This window comes from Alnus glutinosa, chromosome 11 (assembly GCF_958979055.1).
Source record: "Alnus glutinosa chromosome 11, dhAlnGlut1.1, whole genome shotgun sequence".
In the NCBI taxonomy this organism is placed as follows: Eukaryota; Viridiplantae; Streptophyta; class Magnoliopsida; order Fagales; family Betulaceae; genus Alnus; species Alnus glutinosa.
Window position 1 is genome coordinate 9,688,660 of NC_084896.1, and position 7,677 is coordinate 9,696,336.

The 7,677-nt window shown below is 34.2% G+C and overlaps 1 long non-coding RNA gene across 2 annotated transcripts; it reads left to right on the forward strand.

The window, feature by feature from the left end:
* The first annotated feature begins 409 nt into the window (after positions 1-409).
* Positions 410-6,493, forward strand: LOC133882596 (uncharacterized). Of its 2 annotated transcripts, XR_009902691.1 has the most exons (5): positions 410-723; positions 2,308-2,407; positions 5,623-5,678; positions 5,753-5,804; positions 6,180-6,493. It is a non-coding gene; the product is annotated as an uncharacterized LOC133882596 (long non-coding RNA). The 2 variants fall into 2 exon arrangements; XR_009902690.1 differs by lacking the exon at positions 2,308-2,407.
* Positions 6,494-7,677: the final 1,184 nt, after the last annotated feature.

Below are 7,677 nucleotides of genomic sequence, written 5' to 3' on the forward strand. Positions count from 1 at the left end.
TACAAATAATGGAAATTGGAATAATAATTATATCCTAGATAATAATATTTATGTTATGAAAATATAATACAATGGAGTTAAGATGGATAATAATTATAGTAGGTCCTAATTGAATAAATAATTAATCACATTAGTAAATGTGTAATTTAAATAAATGTGAGATCAAATGTTAATTGTTAAGTGATAGGGTTTTAATAAAATGGGGTCCTACTGTAATTTATATAAGCTAGGGGCTTTAAATAGAGAGAATCATATCCTTGCCACGTGGCATTACCCGGTTGTCTGGAGAGGATATCCTTATCTTCTCCCAACCACTCACATTGCGCCATGTGTCCCACCTTATCTTTTCTCTTCATTTTTCTCTTTCTTTCTCTCTATCTCTTTTCTCCCTTTTGGACCGCATGACATCCTTTTCTCTCCCCCTCTCTCTCTCGCAAGTTCTCCGTTTTCCTTTTCTCTTTTCTTCTTCCTCCCGACACCTCTCTCCCTCTTCCTCTCTCGGCCTCACGCAGCATCACGCCTCCCCCTTCTCTTCTTCTTCCTTCTTCCTCCATTCCTCTCGATTCCAACCCGTAGCAGCACCCGAACCCCCCCCCCCCCTATTTCTCCCTTCTCTTCTTCCATTTTTCTTGCACACACGAGCTTGAGTGAGAGTGGCGAGCTGTGATGGACAGAGCACCGGAGAACACCAAGCAAGGGGAGTCCGAAATGCAGCAAACTGAGGTTAAGATTCTCCTTTTCCCTTGCCTTTGATTTTGGTTAGAAATTACCTTGGATTTTCTGTGTGAACCGAGTGGGTTCTCTTGGATTAGAAATTCTGCACTTGTGTTTCATTTTTGGTTGTTTTAAAATTGTGATATAGGTCTGTTTGAGTTGAAATCGTGGGTTTTGCTTAAGATGGAAATTTAAGGTTTCATGGTGAGTTTGGAAAGGGATGGCCGAATGGTGTATGTCTTTTGGGGTTTTGGTTTTTAGTGATTTTAGCTTGTGTTTAATGTTCTATTGTTGATTTTTGGAATTTTGGATGGACTTCCATGGGATGGACCGATTGGGTTGTTCTCTTGGGCTCTTGGATTTTGGTGGTTTGATGTGAAGTCTTGGCAGATTTGATGTTGTATTTTTGGGGCTTAGCTTAGTGATCGATAGTTTGAGTTTGGAGAATGTATGGGCTGATTTGGATGGGTGTTTTTGGTGGAACCCAAATATGGCTTTGGGTTGGTAATTTGATGACACTGGTTGTTAAGTTAATGGGGGTTGATTTTGGTAGCTCATGGCTAATGCCTTGGGCAGAAATGTGAGTGGAGTATAAGAGAAAAGAGTGAAACAAGTAATTAGAAAAAAGTGGGGTAAATAAAAAATAAAGTGTAATAAGGTTCAATAAGTTAATATGTTAAATAAGATTAAGGCCCCATAGTCTAAGTACTCAAGTATTTATGTAATAAAAGAATAAGAGTTGCATAGGGTAGTTGAAGATGAAGATACGAAGGGAGTTATGGTTTAATCCAATTAGGTCCTATGACCTAAGTTGCATAGATTACTAGTAATTAGCAAGGATTAAGTATTAAGTGTAATGTTTAAATGAGAATGCTTTAAAATGATAAATTGTCCAAATGGCCTTAAGACAACAAATATAAAATAGTGACATTATAGAAATACATAAATAGGCTCCAAAGTCAATTGGTAATGTAATTAGGTGATTAATATACTTACCTATCCAATATGAAATACCTTAGTGTATTGTGAGGTCGTGCTTAGCTTAATAAGCATTCTATATATATATATATATATATATATATATATATATATGGAGTGAATACACTTAGTTAGCTTAAATGGATAAACAAGTATAAAACTTATAGTTAATAATGATAATAAGATGACTAAGTACCTAGTTCACCTATCCATGTCACATAGTATTTTAGTGTATCATCGGATTAGGTTTAAGTGTTATATGTGTATATGTATATATGCATACATATGCATATACGTAATATATGGCTTATATATATATATATATATATATATATATATATATATTGCTAACTTGGTAAATAAACAAGAAGCTATAAAAAGGATTAATTATGATGATGTGACTTAATAACAATAAGTAGACTAATAAAATAGTACGCGTAACTCAGATAATAAGATGAATAAAATATGAACCTAACCCTAAACGTTAACCTAATAATAGTTTAGAATACCTAGCTAGTCTTAGAAGCGGGTAACGCGACGTGTGAGGAAGCGTGTAACTTATGTGTCATAGATTGTAGGTTCAATAGCATAGTCTAATATTACCAATGTTTGTAGGCTCGTGTCTGGATTGAAGACTTTAATTGGTCCTTCAATGTAGAGTCCAAGTGACTAGAATCCAGTAGAATATTCAAGTCAAGAGTCCAATGCAGCCAAAGTGAGTATTCTATTCATTAAGAAGTTATATTTTAAGTATTATTGAATTGCAAATATATATATTGTTTTACAAATCCGAACCGACTCTATCTTGAATATATGATTTGGAATGATTTGAGTAGTTTCCTATTATGTTCAAATATAGCAATGATGTTTATGAAATTTATGCATGAATGAAAGGTGTTAAATTGATTTAAAGTGTTTGAATGTGTGCCGCAGTTGGGATTTAATTATGTAAAGTAGATTGTTAAAGATGCATATTGATTGATTTATTGTTTTGAAGAAGGCATGGTTTGCAAATGATAGATTTATAGAGTTTGAATAGCAAAGCATAATCACTACAAAAAAAAAAAAGAAAAAAAAAAAAAGAAAAAAAAAGGGCTTTTTGAGCTATTTTTAATTAAAACGGCTCTAATTAGAGCCGTTTTAGTTGAAACGGCTCCAATTGGAGCCGCTTTTTTAAAATGGCTCTAATTAGTTTGAGCCGTTTTAACAAAAGCGGCTCTAATTAGAGCCAATTTGAACCGCTTTTCTAAAACGGCTCTAATTGCAGCCGTTTAAACAAAAAAAAAAAAAAAAAAAATTGTCTCAAATTAGAGTCGTTTTTGTTAAAACGGTCCAATTGAAACCGTTTTAAAAATAAAAAATGACTCCATTTATAATAACTCAACCCTATATACTATATATAATATTAATTAATATATATAGCACTAATTAATATATATATATATATATATATATATATATATATATATATATATGCACTACATAAGTTGTATTTAGGGTTGTAATCAAGACGATGCGAGCTTTGAGATTTCAAGACTGACTCATTTATGATTTGAGCTTAATTAAATAGTTGATCTCGAACTAGAACCGATCATAACAGGATCATAGGATCAATAGAAGATCTGATACGAATGTTCAATCAAACTTGACACAGTGAATGTTCGATCTAACGTGCGATTAATCCTATCTAATCGATCCAAGTGTATTACTTTGATCGATTGAACATCCAATCAATCCTATTGCATTAGTCTGATCGATCCTAAGTACTAGTCTGATCGATCATGATATGAGCATATGATCGTTAGAAGATCTAATCGATCCAAGTGTATTACTTTTATCGATCGAACATCCAATAATCCTAGTGCATTAGTCTGATCGATCGTACCACGATCGATCACATAGATCGTACCACGATCGATCACATAGATCGTACCACAATCCATCACATAGATCGTACCACGATTGATCAAAAAGATCGTACCATGATCGACCACATAGATCGTGCCACGTTCAATCACATAGTACTACGATCGACCACATAGATCGTACCACGTTCAATCACGTAGATCGTACCACGTTCCATCACACTAATCGTACCACAATCGATTACACATGATCATACCAAGGTCGATCACACATGATCGTACCATGATTGATCACATTGATCGTACCACGATCGATCACACTTAGTTCGTACCACGATCGATCACATTGATCGTACCACGATCGATCACACTTAGATTGTACCAAGATCGATCACATAGATCATACCACGAATGATCACACATGATCGTATCACAATCGATCACACATGATTGTACCACGATCGATCACATAGATCATACCACGATCGACCACATACATCATACTTCGATCAACCACATAGATCGTACCACGATCGACCGCATGGATCGTACCACGATTGACCACATGGATCATACCACGTTCCATCACATAGATCGTACCATGATCAATCACATAGATTATACCACGATCGATCACATTGATCGTACCACGATCGATCACACTTAGATAGTACCACGATCGATCACATAGATCGAACCACAATCGATCATACATGATCGTACCACGATCCATCACATGATCGTGCCACAATCGATCACTCGTTTACTTAGTATATGTTAATTAACTAGATAATATGTTAGTTTATGAGCTAACTAGTTAGTATATATGTTAACTAATACACACACATAAATATTAAGTAACATATATTAATCAATTGAGTAAAAATTGTATTAATAAATTGAGTAAAAGTTAAAAACAATTGGAGCCATTTTGAGAAAAAAAAAAGAAAAAAATAAAAAAAAAAAGGGGTCTAATTTGAATTGTTTTGAGAAAAACGGCTCCGGTTGGAACTCTTTTTTTAAAACGGTTCCGATTGGAGCCCCAAAACGACTCCAGTTGTTTTGAAATTCGGGGGGAGGCGCCCGCGATACATGAAATTTTTCGTGTACCCCGCGCCCAATTTTTTTGTTAAAAAATTTTAGACACTTTTTTTCTTTCTCTTTTCTCTTCCTTTCTCCCCTGCCCTTTCTTTCTTCTTTCTTGTTCTTCTTTCTTTGTGTTTGTAAGGAGCTAACCGAGAGAGAGATTAGAGAGAGAAAGAAAGAGAGACCGAAAGAGATGGAGAGAATTAGAGAGAACTTGAGGGAGACGTGTGGTGGGCTAGCTACCGTTTGGGGCGGACATCAACGCCGGGGCCAGTGGGTCACGGCCCAACGCCAGTGAGGCCAAAAAGCTTGGAGTTTTGGCATTTTCTCAGCACCCAAACAATAAAAAATCCATTTTTTTATGGGCAAGTATAATTTTTGGGCTTGATTTCTTGATTTTTGTTTTGATTTGGGTTGTTTTGTGAAGATTTTCGGTAGAGAATCTGAATGGGTATTGTAAATTTTGTTTGGTTCGTTTTGTGGTGTTTGGGTTGGCTCCAACCGAATGGGTATTGAAATTTCTGTAGGATTTTTTCTTTGGATTCGTTTGTATTTTTGTTGGAAATTGTTGTTTTGAGTGTGTTTTTCTATTAATGAAGATTTTCGGTAGAGAATATGAATAGGTATTGTAAATTTTGTTTGGATTGTTTTGTGGTGTTTGGGTTGGCTCTAACTGAATGGGTATTGAAATTTCTTTAGGATTTTTTCTTTGGATTCGTTTGTATTTTCGTTGGAAATTGTTGTTTTGGGTGTGTTTTTCTGTTAAGTTTCTGCCTCTGAAAATTTTATGATTTTAATTTGTTTGTATTACATTAGCCACCAAAACTCTACTTAATCTTTTTACTGAATTGTTGTGTTTTCGTATGATTGAAAACTTTTCAGTTTGGATTTTGTTGATAAATGATTGAAAACTTCAAATTTTATCCTTTTTCTTTAGTGTTCATTTCTTTAATCTTGAAATAAGATTTTGATTGTGAAGGTTGTATGAGGAGTGGCGCTTTGCCTTGAGATTGCATCCGAGAGGATCATTCCTGGGTATGTATGCTATCCATTGTTTGCTTCACTTTTCTTGTTTACAGAGTTGAGAATTCTGATATTTCTATACACAGATATGGTGGAGGTATGAGTTCTGCAAAAGCTGCCCTAGAGAGTGACACACGAGTAAGTTTGCATTTCTTTTCTACCTGTGCATTTCTAATTATAACTTGCCACATTTTTTAGCTTGCTTTGGAAGTGGGTAGAAAACACAAAATCAGAGTCAACACCATATCTGTTGGTACCTTGGTCATTTCTTTCTTTGAATTAAATTTAATTGCTTGCTCTCTCAAATTCTATGTAACTCTTATAATCCCTCAGCGTTGTCTTTCATCATTAAACCATAGGGAGTGTTGCCAATGCACAACATGTGTTTCAGATATCTGTGAAGAAAATCATATGAAAGATGTAGCTTTTGGGCCATGTTCAACTTGTTTATTAAAAAATTTCATGTTCTGCTTTATGCTTGTGTTGCTAATAGTAGCTCAATCCTGGTTGCAGGTTTGGCATGTGAGCGGCCAGGAAAAGATTCTCCTTCCAGCTTCTGATCAGTCAAAATTGTATAGTGGAGACTGCTATATCTTTCAGTGTTCATATCCAGGAGAAGACAAAGAGGAGTACCTTATAGGAACATGGTTTGGAAAGCAGAGTGTTGAGGTGAAATTTTTGTAAGCATTCATTCCTTTTTCTAATTTGATTTTAACACCATGTTGAGAAAATTATTGAGCATTAGAACCTTACAAACATTTCCATAAGAAAGGCGTGGGGACTTTAAAAGGTATATGATTAAGAGTGGGAACCTTCAATGTTTTCAATTGCAAGAGTACATAGCAGCTAACATATCTTATTTAACTGCCAACTGTTTTAGTTCTATTTTTTTTTCCCCTTCCATATGTTTTATCATTGTAGAGGTTGTGCAATTCTGATCTGATTGAAGAAGTGTCTAATTCCCCAATGTCACTTTTTTAAGTTTGGAGGCGTAAATGAAAATGTGGTTATAGTTTAGGGGGGTAAAGTATATTTTTCCCATAAAATATTTATTTTATAATGATTGCATATAATAGGTTCATGTTTACACTTCTAAGGTGATGCAGACAACCAAGAACATAAAAGTTATCTTGTGATATTGAACGGAATTATTGGCCTCATGTGTCTTTTGATGTTGATCATCTTGCCTTGTTATACAAATGTATTTAGAGGTCTTCTTCTATGGCTTGCGTAAATTATTTATTTATCTTTTAGGCTCTATATGCGTTATTGTAAAATAAACATTAGAGAACTTTTAAAATTTTATATAGAATGGTGTATACAACTCAACTCAATCCTACAATACTACGATCCAACTATGTGGGTGTGGCTATATTTACTATTTTACTTTTCTGCTCTATTTAGAGCCAAATTATCCAACAATTTTTTTGCCAAGTATATCTTTCTTCACCATTACCATACATGTCGTTTTGGCCCTCCTTTTATACCATTATGCTCCTTGTAGATCCAAGTTATCTATCACATTTTTGGCAATTATGTCTTTCTCTACATCTTTTACATTTTTGGCTATTACATCTCATGATGAGTAGAAACGACTTCCCTTTTAGTTTCAACAGCTACATATACAGCAAATATCATTTAAACATCAAGCACTGCCTGAATATCAATATTCTCTTTTGATTGTGCTGATGCTTGAATTTACAACATAAAGTTCCTTTATGCTCTCATACATTTCCCTTTAATCATGAAAACATTCATATATATTTTTTTCAAATTTTGGTAGGCTAGCGAATAAAGCTGCTAGGATGGAATCTAGAGATGAATATATTTGTTGTGCTTTTTTATTTTATTCTTGCTATATCAGGTATTACCAAAAAAAAAATTAATTAATTAATTAATTTTTTTTATCTAGAGTTGTTTTAGGGACCCTAAAACAACTCCAATTTTTTTTTTTTAATTCTTATTATTATTTAGAGTCATTTTAGGGTCCCTAAAATGGCTCTAAAAAAAA